The following is a 15277-nucleotide window of genomic DNA, read 5'->3' on the forward strand; positions in this document are numbered from 1 at the left end:
AAGATTTGTTAGAAGGTTTAAAGATGCTTATTGGTCAGCTCTTAGAACACCTGCCACGTTGGCACCACTTACCCGTAACATGTTTTCATCATCCTTAAGCTCACCCTGTTAAAAGGAGCATTTAAACTCAATGTAACTCCCCAGTGTACTTTCTTAAGAACTAAACTATAATGCAGTGTTTTTCAAAGTGTGATTCCCCACCAGTAGCACACCAGAGTTAGAAATGCAAGTAATTAGATCCCGTCCCAGATCTGCTGAAAGAGAAACTTTGGGGGTGGGACCCCAAAGTTTCAACAAGCACTTCAGGTGATTCTGATATACACTGGCGTTTGGAAATCACAGCTACAATCTTTAGCGGTTGGGGGAAGGAGGGTGCTTTAAAAAAAAAAAAAAAAAAAAAAAAAAAACAAAACCCGAAAAACGCCTAGAGCGGTTGGGAGCAATCCCAGAGTCCCTCCCATCTAGAGGCGAGCAAACTCCGCTGTAGCTGCACTCCGCAGCTCCTGCCAACCCTTCTGGCCGGTGCGCAAGGCCTTCTGGGGCCTGTGGTCCACATCCCTGCCGAGCCGGAGCGCCTGCGCGTTGGCCGCCAACTCGCACTAGTCGCTGTGGTCGGGGCTCGGGACCGGCTGCCATCTTAGTCGAGGGACTGAGGAGTCGTCGCCGCCCCGAGTCCCGGTAAACACCGGCGGGCGGACTGGGGGCAGTTCTGGGTAGAGGGGGTAGCCCGCATGAGAGTGTCCGAGGAGAACCAGGGGTGAAGGAGTGCGGGCGCGCGGGTGGGGTCCTTAGAGCCACCACTGCTCTCTCACGGAGCCGGTGCCCGTGGGGGGCGCGGGGAGCTCGGGCTAGTGGCCGAGGGGTGGGTTGGCCGGAGGCGCGGAGGAGCCACTGTCTGGCCGGCGGCGTGGGGGAGCCCCTCGCCTTGCTGGCGTCAAGTCGTGAGAGGGCTGGGCCGTGGCGGGGCCAGCAGGGTCCGGCCTCGCGCCCCTCAGCCCCGCCAGGGGCCACTCTCCCGCGGCCCGGCCTACGCTCGGGCCCGGCGGCAGCGGCCGCTCCGGCCGACGTGGCCCTGTGAGGGGCGGCGGCCGGGCCCACCTGACGCTCGGCTGGCCTTACCGAGACTTTTTGGAGCCCCTAGTCGCGAGGCTGGCCCAGCATAGCGGCTGCCTCCTCTTTCTTCCACTCCCCTCCTCCCTCCATTGTCCCCCATCGTGGTGGTCCCGGCCCCGGCGCCCTTTTCGGCGCCCGCCGCCCCGTCGGCACCTCCCGGCGTCGAGTTTTGCAGACGTGGGAGCTGTCACTGCCCTCCCCCTTGAGTGTCCTTTTCTTTAGCAGAGAAAAGAAAAAAGTAGCTGTGAACGTATTCTAAAGGTCGAAACGTGAGGAGGACGTGACTTAGGGGGAACTAAGCGGGGAACTCAAGTGTTCAGACGCAGTCCAGGGCCACGACTCAAAGAGAAACACAGGGTTTGTGCGCTGAAGGTAGACTTTGGGCCTAAAGAGGTGTAACAAGGTGAACGCGCAAACCACCCGAAATTCACGATTTCCCAGTAACAACTCAACTAGTTTGTTGGTTGTATGCGTATCTTAATCTTGTTACGTTTTCTGCCATGGTTCTACAGCTTCAGTATACCTTTTTGGGAGTGAGTGTTGAGGCAGAAGAGTGGGATTTTTTTTCTTTGAAAATTCATGAGGCACTGGTGCCAGCCACTTATCATTGCACTTAGTTAGGGTCTCCCACATCTATTACTAATATAATTCGATTTTAAGCAAGTGTAAAGGCAGTGTATTTCCACCTTCAGAATCGGCTAAGGATTTCTCAGTTGAAATAAAGTTCTCATGGCAGATTGCTGAGAGCCTGCACTGTGTATTCATAGATGTACTCGAGGTACAGTTACTTCATTCTTAAGATTAGAAATGAAGGTGGAAATTCAACTGCTGTTTTTAAACAGAGAATGTAAGTTTTTTGGGTGTGAGTCCAAAAATAATTCCTTCATGTTCAGTATATGAATCAAGTCAGAAAGGATATGAAATAAAAAACAAGTGCAAAATACTTTTTCACAGTATTCTAGAGGGAATCATTTCTAAATTCTTTTTAAAAAATTCTTTTCATCTATTGGAAGAGACAAACAAACCAGTAGTTCCCAAATTTGCCCATTAGAATAGGAATTCCAGGATCTCCTTTCCTGAGATTGATTTAGTAGGTCTGCTTTGGCCCTGAAGAATTTTTTTTTTTTTTTTTTTAAAACATGCCTCAGGAAATTCCATTGATCTTGGGAACCACTGAGGCAAACGGTACTGTGGACCTACCAAGGAATTCTCAAAAAGCTTTGAGACCGAAGAGGAAGTGACCAGTTCTGTCCGGGGTTGGCCGAGGAGGTCACAGGAGGTCACGGGAACTGCTCCTGGTCCTGTTGGGTCTTAGATGATGAATAGGAGTGTGATAAGGGTGGGGAAAAGGATGGATAGGACAGTGGAAACACAATGCTGTGTGTAAATGCAGAAGATTGTAGGAGAAAAAGGGTTCAGGGAGTGGGATGGGGAAGGAGAGCATTGTGGGACATGAGGTCAGAAAGGTAAAAGGAGGTAACCATATGAAAAGTTCTAAGCATGACGCTAAAAAACTCGAATTTTATGTTAGCAGTGGATTCAGATTTTAAACGGGAAAGTGATCTCAGTACGTGTGTTGTAGAAAGATTGCTCTGGTAATGAGAGTAAAAGGATGGAAAATGGCTATTGCAGAAGTCTAGCTGAGAGGTGAAAAGGCTTGATTTTGGAGGGAGGCTGTGGGGATGATCAAGGGATTGGATTTAGTTATTTACTAATGCATTATTGTTGCCATATTTTTGGATGAGGAATTTTTAGGTCCAGACTGGGTAAAAGACTCTTGTTCTGTATAAAGAACCCATTAGCAAATCTGAATAACATTGCCAAGTTATATATATTAATGGTATGAGAACGTATTGTTCATTAGCACTTTTGAAAAGTTAGAACCAGATTGGGTGCAGTTTGGAGGGGAGCTTGGAGATTAGACTGAAATTTATGACTATCAACACTATTGATCTAAGATTGTTTGAAGTGTTTTTCTCTCACACTCAGAAACTTGGTATTAGAATTTTAGAGTTGGAAGAGATTGCAGGGACTATTTAGTCCATGGTGGCAAATATATGTTGGTTTATGGACCAACCAAACTTTGAAATAGCTGCCAGAAGCATGGTATTGAGAAGGATTTGGGTCATATGTATTCTCTGGGAAAGTGAGTTATGATTGATTAGTGATGCTTTCTGTGGACACAGTTATCTAGTGGGAGATGTATGTGCCAGGTATATGCCATCCTTAGACTAGTTCAACCTATTAGTTTTCTGTTTAAAAAAAAAATCCAAAACAGGTTAAATAATTTACCTAAAGTAGTTAAGAGTTAGAGCTAGAAGTAGAACTGAGTTTGTAACTCTTAGTTTGTTATTCTCCAGTGTTATCAAGATGAATGTGTGCTGCTAAAGAGCTTTTGGTATTAGACCGAAAGAAAAAGGGTATTTCTAGCCTGTGCCTCTTGACTGTTTAGGTAAGAGTTTGACAAGGAACTTTGGCCTAGAAGTAAATTTTGTTGTATTTATTCTGACTTAAGACATTTGTTGTTAGTACTGATAGGAAGTAGTCACCTGTTTGTGGTTTTTTTGTTTTCTGCTTTTTTTTTTCACTTCCTTGTTTCTCACCATTCTCTCAGTTTTAGGTTTGGGGATTGGTTTCCTTTATGTGAGTTAAGGCAAAAGTATATAACTGACTTACTTTCTTTTTTCTTTCTTTCTTTCTTTCTTTCTTTCTTTCTTTCTTTCTTTCTTTCTTTCATACTTACAGCATTTCGCCAAATTCTAGGCTCATAATAAGCGCTTAGTAAAGTCATGTTGGTTTTTGTAGCTGTACATGAAGCTAGTTTTGAGTCAATATAAATTAGCAGGTGGGGGATTTGCAGAATTGAATTACAGTATTATCTGGTTAGTAGATCGGCCCTCAGCTAAAAATATTGGGTTGGAAACTAGCCTCACAACTAGTAGTCATTAACTAGGAGCTGTTCTTCCTTCTGTTTAGCAGTGCTCTGTATTTGGAAAAGTGCTGCCACTTCAGCTCTTTTGCATTCAGAACTGACTATACTCTGATCCTTGAAGTGCTTTTTCTTTTCCTATCCCTAGGAGCCTCCCAAGTTGCAGGGATCATCCTTACGGTGACCCCAATAGTTAGAGTATATGCTTATATTGCCATCCTCATTTTGTCATGTAGACATCATAGCCAGGTGGACTTCATCCCCATACTATGTTTGGGTCCTTTTCCCCTTGACTCACTTTATCCTGCCTGCCCTATCAAAAACTATCTATCTCCCCTCCCCCAATGATCTATCCCATGAAACTTTTATTTTATTATTTTTTTCAAGTAATCTCTGTGTCCAACATAGGGCATGAACTCATGACCCCAAGATTAAGAGTCACATGCTCTACCAAATGAGCCAGCCAGGTACCCCTTTTCCATGAAACTTAAAAAGACATTGTGTTGTCAGGTTCCCAAGGTCATTGCTAATCTGATATGTTTAACCATAGGAATAACATGTTAATGGACCCTCCTTCCCCTCTCAGGTAACATGCATTTAACAGTGGCCTTCTGGAGACAACGCCTTAACCCAAAGAAGTGACTCCAGCTGTGAGAACTTCAGGTATGGTGGCAGGCCTGTGAAAGAGATTGGGGGGCAGGAATGGTGCACAGGGTGAGCTCTGGTCATATAACTGCTGTGGGGAGGGAGGTAGGAGAAAGAGGATGTTGAAGAAATAGGCAGTTTCCACTTGGATCTGAAACCGAGTCTCCTCTATAAGCATTAACCTGTGAGCCACACTTTGCCCTTACTTTAGGTGCTCTGACTTTTTTTTTCTTTTTTAAGTTTATTTATTTGAGAGAGAGAGAGAGAGAGAGAATGAATTTGCGGGGGAAGGGTAGAGAGAGAGGGAGAGAGAGAATCCCAGGCCTGCTCCAAGCTCTGCACTGAGTGTACTGTGGGGCTTGATCTCATGACCATGATGTCAGATTATGACCTGAGCAGAAATCAAGAGTTGGACATTTAACCGAATGAGCCAAACCAGGCGTCCTTGACTTCTCTGTTTTTCTAGTTTTCTTGAACATATACTTTTCCCACTTAGCGCTGTTTTAACGTTTTATTTATTTTTGAGACCGAGAGAGACACAGCATGAACGGGGGAGGGGCAGAGAGAGAGGGAGACACAGAATCGGAAGCAGGCTCCAGGCTCTGAGCCATCAGCCCAGAGCCCGACGCGGGGCTCGAACTCACGGACCGTGAGATCGTGACCTGAGCCGAAGTCGGAAGCCCAACCGACTGAGCCACCCAGGCGCCCCAAGCGCTGTTTTATAAACATTTATTCTGCATATTCTTGTCCAGATATGTGCAGGTGTACAGTTAAAAAGTGTAAGTAAAAAGAAGGCAACATGATGAAGCGGAAAAAGATTAGAGGACTTGGAAAGAAAAGGTCTGGGGTTCTGATTTGATTCTGCCACTGACAAACTGACTTTTGACAAGTTACTTAATCTTGCCTGGACTCAGTTTATATATCTGTAAAATAGATTCATTGATTTCTGCCTGACTTTCTGACATTGTTGTGAGGCTCAAATAAAATAATACAAGTTAAAGCTTCAGAAAAAAATGAATTTACAACTTAAGACATTATCTGAGTCTACAAGGACAGTCATTGGCAGTAATACTGAGAAGGAAAACGAGAACAGGACAAATTCACTTTAAAGGATCAGGAGAGAGAAAAAGAAGACTACTGGATAAGAAAGAAAAGTAGAGCATGATAACAGTCAAACAGGAAGAGAATAAGGAGTGAATGAAGTAGAACTAATGAATTGGTAGGTGAGAAAGCTGAATAGGACAAAGAGTTGTCCCTTTCACTTGCCTCACTCTAACCTTGTGGCTCTTTGTTATCATTACCACTTCTCTTCATATAAATGTCCTATCCATACTTAGATTCCTTTCTTCACCGTAAACATCAGTGTTTATTCATACCTCTGTGTGACCCTTTGTGTTTAGTTTATATTTTTGTTAATTGTCCTGTAAATGCTTAAGAGACCAAGACTATGATTTGCTTGTTGTGGTGTCCATGGCCATTACTATTAAAAAATGTGTGCTTACTCTGTTCTTTTTTATAATTATGGAGAGAAAGGAAGGAGATAGGGGGAGCTTTGTGAAAGATAGTAGGAAAGGAAGTGGCTAAGAGGGAAAGTAGATAAACAAGACATGGTGAGAAGAATTCTCAAAAATAATGAAAGGAAATACATGAAAATGAAAAATACATAGAGCAAAAAAAAAGGGGGGGGGGAAGGAGATGGTGTTATCTGCAGCAAAAGAACAAGGCAGCTTTCATTTCTTTAATGGTGATGTAATACCTCACAAAAAGTTATGTGTTGGGAAAGATCATTCTCCATACCAAGTATCTTTAAAATATTTCCAAAAGTATCCACTGCATCCTGAGCTCACAGAATAGTTCTTTGTGGAAAGAAAACTAGGGCAACATTCAGGAGACCTGGGTTCTATCCTTGGTATTACTTGTTACTTAGTTCTGTAGTCTTGGGCAATTCACTTAAATCCCTGGGCCTCCGCTACCTCACTTGTCTATTAAAGGTATTGAACATGATGATCTCTCAGTTTTCTTCTAGCTCACTCTTTGATTATATTTTGTGTTTCATGGGCTGACTCACTAATTTTTTAGGGCTTTCTTGATATCACAATATAAGATAGGCCTTAGAAATATCTTTTTTTTTTTTTTTTTAAAGAAATGGAAGTCTTCTTTAAAAATTTTTTATTTTTATTAAAAAATTTTTAAATTTTTATTTTATCTTAGCACAATTTGGGGAGGAGCAGAGAGAGGGAGACACAGAATCCAAAGCAGTCTCCAGGCTCTGAGCTGTCAGCGCAGAGCCCAGCATGGTGCTCAAACCCACAAACCGTGAGATCATGACCTGAGCCAAAGTCAGACGCTTAGCTGACTGAGCCACCCAGGTCCCCCTATTCTTTTTATTTTTTAATGTTTATTTCTTTTTGAGAGGGAGAGAGAGAAAGAGAGAGCAAACAGGGGAGGGGCAGAGAGAGAGAGGGAGACACAGAATCCAAAGCAGGCTCCTGGCTCTGGGCTGTCAGCAGGAACCCATCTACCACGAGATTCTGACCTGAAGGATCGTGACCTGAAGCTTAACAGACTGAGCCACCCAGGGGCCTCACCCAGTCTTTTTTTTTTTTTTTTTTTATGTTTATTTATTTATGGAGGGGAGGGGCGGAGAGAAAGGGAGAGAGAGAGAGAATCTCAAGCCAACTCCACACCCAGCCCAGCACTGAGCCTGACATGGATCCCAGGATTGTGAGATCATGACCTGAGCCGAAGTCAGACGCTTAACCGACTGAGCCACCCAGGTGCTCCTTACCAGTAATTATTATAAAAAGCAAGGTGATAAATACTATAATGAAGATCACACTGCATTGCAGTTTAAAGTACTAACTTTAGTCTTTTGCTTCCTTTAATATAATTGAATATGTGCTAAGTGCTGCTCTGTGCTGTGTATTGTAGAGACTCATGCTGAAAAAAAAGCAGTCCCTGCCCTCAAGAAAGTTCGAGTATTTTTTCACATCTGGAAACTGCTTACCCTAATTTTCCCTTCTGTCCCAGGAAGTTTTATACTGTATCATCACTTCATGGTTTTAATCTAAGAATTCATATGCATATTTGAGCTTGCCACACTCCAGAAATGTTTGATAACATACTTGCTTTCTGCGAAAATGTATATTTTATTGGATCTGACGTTTTTTCTGTCAGTGACAGAGAAATTTTTCTTTTAAGATATGGAAAATATCCAAATGCCATCTGGATGGCATGTTTAGGTGGACTTTGGTTTGCTTCTTATTCATTCAGAGAAAGAGTAAGATCTATAATTTAGCCTTGATTAGTTGTTCCAGGGAATCCAGTTAGTCACAGAGGAGAGGATGCTACTCGAAAGGAATCATATTGTAGGGGTTAACAATGTGTACTGGAGTTTGGTTTTGAATTTTGGCTCTACCATGCATTGGAGGATGACTTTGGGCAAGTTCCTCATCTGTAAACTAGGAATAGTAATAGCATATTACTATATATGGTTGTGTGGATTAAATAAGATAATGTATTTTTGCTTGAACAATAGTTGGTTCAAGTATTAGTTGCTACTGTTATTATCATTCCTACCAACCTTGTCTTAAAATTATTGTCTCAATTCATTAATTCATAAAGTAAGCTTATCTAGGGTGAGCATTGTAAATTTAAATGCCTATAAGGGCTAAATGAACATTTTAAATAATAATGATCAGGTTGGGATTAAGTGAACTAGGGAATTCATGTTCCTCTAATGAGGTAGCTGTTAAGTAGCTTTGGCTTACCTTTTAATTTTTTATTTATTTTATTAAAAAATGTGTTTAACATTTACTTATTTTTGAGAGAGAGAGAGCAAGCAGGGGAGGGGCAGAAAGAAAGGGAGACAGAGTCCGAAGTGGGCTCCAGGCTCTGAGCTGTCAGCACAGAGCCTGACACGGGGCTCGAATTCACGGACAGGGAGATCATGACCTGAGCTGAAGTCGGACGCTCAACCGACTGAGCCACCCAGGCACTCCTTTGGTTTATCCTTTTAAAAAGTTAAAGGTAAAATTGACCATTTTAACCAATAAAAAATACATAATTCATGGGGTGCTTGGATGGCTCAGTTGGTTAAGCGTCCAACTTTTTTTTTTTAAAATGTTTGTTTATTTTTGAGAGAGAGAGACAAAGTGTGAGCAGGGGAGGGGCAGACAGAGAGGGAGACACAGAATCTGAAGCAGACTCCAGGCTCTGTGCTGACAGAGCCTGAAGCCTGCTTAGGATTCTCTCTCTTCCTGTCTCTTTGACTCTCCTCTGCTCATGTGTGTGCTCTCTCTCTCTCTCTCCCTCCCTCTCAAAATAAATAAATAAACAAACATTTAAAAAAAAGTGTAATTCAGTATCGGCTAACTATTGACCTAGTGGGGAGTACAGGACGACGTGTGGCCTGAATATCTTTTTTTTTCTAAACAGAAGCAGGGAATCTAGGTTTTGTGAGAAACCTTTTATTTATTTACTTTTTTAACATTGGCAACTTTTGAAATCATAATATAAACACTGTGGGCCAAGCAAATCACCACTGTGGGTAGGATTTGTCTTATGGGTTGCCACTTTGCAACCTCTGTTCTGGCGCTTGACTTTTTGCATCATAACCCATGTTCCCTGCCTTCTGGGAAGAAAGTCCTTACCCACATAAAGTTTTAAAACAGTTCATGCAATACCTCAGAGCAGTCTAGGGCTGAATGAGAAGTATGCAGAATAATTATTAAGGCAGAGAGGAGGAGGAAAGTTATTTAAGAGTGGAATTCAGAATGGGCAAAGGTATGGAGACCGGAATGGACTTCAGATGGTAGTAGTACAGTGAGTAGATTAGTTGGAGTTTAGATTAGTTTGAAGAGGCTGTATGTGGGCCTGGTAATACAAGAAAGCTTGGAAAAATTAAAAGACCAGACTTCTTGTTTTGGGATAACCTTAAGTCCTATTGACTGACAGGATAAAATGGTATTTTATGGCAATTTATTAGGTAATATTGAGGTCTACAGAATTTACTAGGGTTGGTAGTTTCTGGAGGCAAGGTGACGAGGCTAGGGAGGCAGGTGATAGTGGGAATGAAAAGGAAAGGACAAAAGATTGTATAAGACACAAAAGCATATATATGGGTCACCCTGTGACAGTGGGACCCTGCAGTAGATAAAGAGGGCCAATTGTGAAAGCTTTTCCCCTATTCATTCTTTTGTAAAACCTGGGATACGTGAAGATAATACTATTATCCCTCCTTTTTCATGTTATGGATCTTGCTTTATCACTCTCTCAGCCTTAGCACCCTCCTTATTGATGGATCACATACATAGTCTTATGATTTCCTGGCTTGCACAAGTAGAATAGATAAAAGAGGAAACAAAGTAGTTTAGCTGCTTATCACATTTCTAGTTTTGGATTTTTGGTGATCTCTGTTAACCTCTATTAAGTTTCATTAGACTTTATACGTGGAATTTTTGTATTTACCAAAGTTTGGAAACACTGACAAATAGCGTGCTCGTGGGAAAGATAGAATTTTGCTGCAGAAACTTGACATGATAATTAATTCATGATCTAGAATGTTTAAAGAAACTGATAAATGTTGTAGAAAGGTGGAATGTGTATCCTGTATAACTTTAGAAAGTGATTTTTAGGATTTTATTTTCACTAGGTCTTTTGGCTTGTTTATAGTTTCTCATGAAAATTTTTGTGACATGTTGCAGGGAAGTTATTCCTTGGCTAAAATGCCAAATGTAGTTATTCTAAGTAGGCTTTTTGGTAAGTAAGCTGAGTAGTATGTTAGATGTAGCCTGAGTATTAAGAATACTTGAGATGCAGCAATATTTCCCTCATTGATGAATAAAAGTACTGAACCGAACCTCTGAAAAGTACAAAAAGTTGCTGTCGTCAGAGAGATGCAGCAGTAGGGTGAATAGATTTGAGCTAAATCTAAGTCTCATTTATGGAGAAGAGATTTTTTTTGTAAGCATGATCTAACCTAGTTTTTGAAATTCATTTATTCTGAATATTGAAAGGGATTTCCAGGTGATTCATTTAATTATAGATAGCTTTGGAAGTGGGAAGGCAAGGAACACGAGAGAGGGATTAGCTGCATTTGTTTCTGTGGAAAGTCAGTAGTCAAAAGGAAATCCCAGATTATCTTTTTCTGTTCTTAAATTTTTTTTGGAGGAAAGATATTTACTACAGGACTTAATTAAAAACTGTATTCAATATATATATTGAAATGTGCAGAACTTAGTTACTACAGCTTTTCTTTGTCTAGAGTGTTGCTTTTATCAGCTGTTATCTCCTTGCCCTTTGTCTTTGTCCTGAGGGTTTTTTACTGTATTTCTTTATTTTGTTTTGCTGGTGTTTCAGGAGGGAATGAAACAATGGAGTGCTTATGTTCAGTCAGCCCTGTAAATTTATTTTACCATATAAATTGATATTTTCATCTGTAGTAACAATGAAAATGATGAACTTATCCGTCCTGATTATTTTTTGTTTGTTTCTTATTGTGGTAAAATATACATGACATAAAATTGACCATTTTAACCATTTACAAAAAAATTTTTTTTAACATTTATTTGAGAGAGAGCACAAATGGGGGAGGGGCGGAGAGAGAGGGAGACACAGAATCCAAAGCAGGCTCCAGGCTGTCAGCACAGAGCCCAACACGGGGCTCGAACCCACAGACTGTGAGATCATGACCTGAGCCAAAGTTGGGCGCTTAACCAACTGAGCCACCCAGGCGCCCCAACCATTTTTTAAGTGTTTAGTTTAGTGACATTAAGTACATTCACTTTGTTGTGTAGCTATTACCATTGTGCATCCTCAAGAGGTTTTTCATCATCTCACTGAAACTCAGTGCATATTAAAAAATAACTCAACCATTCCCCTTCCTTCAACCCCTGGTAACCACTATGCTACTTTTTGTCTCTGTATAGAATTTGACTATTTTAGGAACCTCATGTAAGTGGAATCATACTTTATTTGTCCTTTATGTTTGGCTTGTTTCACTTTGCATGTCTTCAGGTTCATGTGTTAGTATGTGTCAGAATTTCATTCCTTTTTAAGGCTAATATTCCATTTTATGTGTGTACCACATTTTATCCATTCATCTGTTCATGGACATTTAGCTTATTTTCACCTTTTGGCTATTGTGAATAATGATGTTATGAATGTGGGTGCTGTTCTGAGTCAATATTTTTAGGTATATCCCTAGAAATGGAATTCCGGGATCGTGCGGTAATTCTGTGTTTAATTTTTTGAGGAACCACCATACTGTTTTCCATAGCAGCTATACCATTTTAAATTCCCACTGGCAGTGCACAAGAATTCCTGTTTTCCACACTTAAACCAACATTTGTTATTTTCTGTTTTGTTTTTAAATAATCATCCTAATGAGTGAATAGGTATCTCTTTGTAGTTTTGATTTTCATTTCTCTAATGCTTAATGATACTGTCTTTTCATGTACTTACTAGCTGCTAGTATATTTTTTGAGAAATGTCTGCTCAAGTCCTTTGCCCATTTTTTAATTGGATTGTTTGGATTTGGTGTCTTAATTATTTTATAGGCTTCTGTCCATATCTTTTCTGTTTCTGAGTCTACTGCTCTTCTCCTTTCCTGTTGTTGGCAAAGCAACAAGAACCATTCTCTCCAATGTATAGGCCCTTAGTAAATGTTTGATGATAAAAGGTTAAAAGTAGGGCTTTCTGGAAAGGTAAAGGTTGATTGGGGCAAAGCCTTCATTATAGTTTTGGAGTTCTGTATTCTCTTTTAACAACTTGGTGGGGTAAACATTTATGAAAGATTATGCTTTTAGGCAAAGAAGTCCCTGTGTTACTTAAATTTCATTTTAGAGGGGCGCCTGGGTGGCTCAGTTGGTTGAGCGTCATGACTCTGTTTCATCTCAGGTCATGATCTCACGATTTGTGAGCTTGAGCCCCTTGTGTAGCAGGCACTGCTTGGAATTCTCTCTCTCCCTCTGCCCTTCCCCCACTCACATCATTGCAGATGTGTGTGTTCTCTTTCACTCTCAAAATATAGACGTTAAAAAATTTTTCATTTTAGAGAAGGAAAATTTCTTATTAAAAGAACTTTGATTTTTGTCTAAGAGGCTTGCTGTTACTGTTTGCCTAAAAAAATACAAGTAAGCTTGAGGTATCCAAAGAAGGGTTTTACTTTTTGTAATTCCTGTTTTCATCATTTCAATCTCATTCACCTTTTAAAAAGTAACCTCCATACCCAACGTGGAGCTCGAACTCACAACCCCAAGATTGAGAGTTGCTTGCTCTACTTACTGAGCCAGCCAGGTGCCCCTCAGTGATTCTTTTTTTTTTTTTTTTTTTTAAATATTTTATTTTTAAGTAATCTCTGCACCCAATGCAGAGCTTGAACTCACAACCCTGACCCAGATCAAGAGTCACATGCTCCAACAACTGAGCCAGCCAGGCACCTCTCACTTCTTAACTTTTTGTTATGTAATGATTTGGGATTACTTACTTTGAGACTGCTATTTATTAGGGTTTTTTGTTTTTGTTTTAGACAAGAGGAGGTTAGGAGTGATCCTAGACTTGATATACATCTTAATTTTGAAAAGGACAAACCTGAGTAAGTTCAAGTGTAGCAATGACATAAGTATATTTTGTTTTCCTGTTATCTTTTTGGCACCTTTAAGAAACCATGGTTTCATTTTTATTTATTTTTTAAATGCTTATTCTGAGAGAGAGAGAGGGACAGAAACAGGGAGAGGGAGAACCCCAAGCAGGCTCCATGCTGACAACGCGGGCTTGATCTCATGAACTGTGAGAACATGACCTAAGCCCAAATCAGTAGTTGAAATCAAGAGTTGGTCACTTAACTGAGCCACCCAGGTGCCCTGGAACCATGGTTTTAAATCATGAACACTGAACAAAGCTAGAGATCTCTGGTTTGGGCCACATCTTTTGTTCGGACTTTGGACAGTCTATTTTTATTGGATTGTTGTTATTGAGTTTTAAGAGTTTTATGTAAATTCTGGATATATCCTCTCTCAGATATGTATTTTACAAATATGTTCTCCCAGCTTTTGCTTATCTTGTCATTATCTTAATAGTGTCTTTTGAAAAATAGAAGTTCCTAATTTTGATGAGGCTTAATTTTTTTAAATTTATCGATTTATTTTTTTAAATTTACATCCAAATTAGTAAGCATCTAGTGCCACAATGATTTCAGGAGTAGATTCCCCAGTGCCCCTTACCCACTTAGCCCATCCCCCCTCCCACAACCCCTCCAGCAACCCTCAGTTTGTTTTCCATATTTATGAGTCTCCTCTGTTTTGTCCCCCTCCCTGTTTTTATATTATTTTTGTTTCCCTTCCCTTATGTTCATCTGTTTTGTCTCTTAAAGTCCTCATATGAGTGAAGTCATCTGATTTTTGTCTTTCTCTGACTAATTTCACTTAGCATAGTACCCTCCAACTCCATCCATGTAGTTGCAAATGGCAAGATTTCATTCTTTTTGATTGCCAAGTAATACTCCATTGTATAGATATACCACATCTTCTTTATCCATTCATCCATCAATGGACATTTGGGCTCTTTCCATACTTTGGCTATTGTTGATAGTGCTGCTATAAACATGGGGGTGCATGTGTCCCTTCGAAACAGCACACCTGTATCCCGTGGATAAATGCCTAGTAGTGCAATTGCTGGGTCATAGGGTAGCTCTATTTTTAGTTTTTTGAGGAATCTTACTGTTTTCCAGAGTGGCTACACCAGCTTGCATTCCCATGATGAGGCTTAATTTTTCAATTTTTTCTTTTATGGGTGGTACTTTTGTTGTCACATGTAAGAAATCTTTGCCTGACTGGGCAATCCATTTAACTTTCTTGGATTTCCATTTGCTTACTTACAAGAACAAATAAGATGTGTTTGATATTTTGACTTCTTTGAAATAGTAGTTTTATTTAGCATCTTTTTGGAGTCAAAATAGAGGCGGTAGTCTTTGGATAGAATACTAAGGTGAAAACCTACAGACCCAAATTGGAGTATAGAATTGGCTCTGCTTTTATAATTCTATTTATTTACTAATGGGTAAATGATAGTTTTCTCTTCTCCCCTCCCCCCACAATTACTTATGGCCCTTGGATGTAAATGATTCTATGTGATTTTTTTCTGGGTTTTTGATACAATTTGAGTAACAATGCTTTTTGGCTCCTTTAAATAAAAATGTGTATAAATTTGTTTATAGTGTATACATACATAATACTCAGTAACTCATTAATATTGCCTCTAGTTTACTTGATAGTTCTTAGATTATGTTTAGAAATGATCTGAGAAAGGTTTGTTGGAAGGATGAGGGATGGTGGCTATCAGGATCTTGTATTTTGAGGGCAATTCATGGGTGTTAAGAGATGGTCAGAAACCAGAGTTTCCTGGGAGCCAGGAAGTTCAACCTTATATGTAATTAGGTTGTATAATTTCACACAAGCATTGTTTGCAAAAGAGAGCAGTATTTATTGTAGCACAATGGTAGTTATATTTATTGTGGCATATCAAATCATGAAACTCTAGCAGTAGATAGTCAAAAACAGGAAATAACTTGTGATAGTAGTTAATATTAAA

The 15277-nt window shown here is 40.2% G+C and overlaps 1 protein-coding gene across 5 annotated transcripts in view; it reads left to right on the plus strand.

Annotated features, from left to right (window-relative positions):
- Positions 1–556: 556 nt before the first annotated feature.
- Positions 557–15277, plus strand: part of ITCH (itchy E3 ubiquitin protein ligase) — a 142040-nt gene continuing 127319 nt past the window's right edge. For 4 of the 5 annotated variants that reach the window (XM_078444136.2, XM_081795334.1, XM_078444138.2 and 1 more), the window contains exons 1-2: positions 557–678; positions 4629–4705. The gene's annotated coding sequence lies outside the window, so the exon portion shown is untranslated. The remainder of the gene's footprint in view (positions 679–4628; positions 4706–15277) is intronic. The other variant, XM_078444137.2, reaches the window with a different exon arrangement.

The sequence above is a fragment of the Panthera onca genome, chromosome A3 (genome assembly GCF_046562875.1).
Source record: "Panthera onca isolate mPanOnc1 chromosome A3, mPanOnc1 haplotype 2, whole genome shotgun sequence".
In the NCBI taxonomy this organism is placed as follows: Eukaryota; Metazoa; Chordata; class Mammalia; order Carnivora; family Felidae; genus Panthera; species Panthera onca.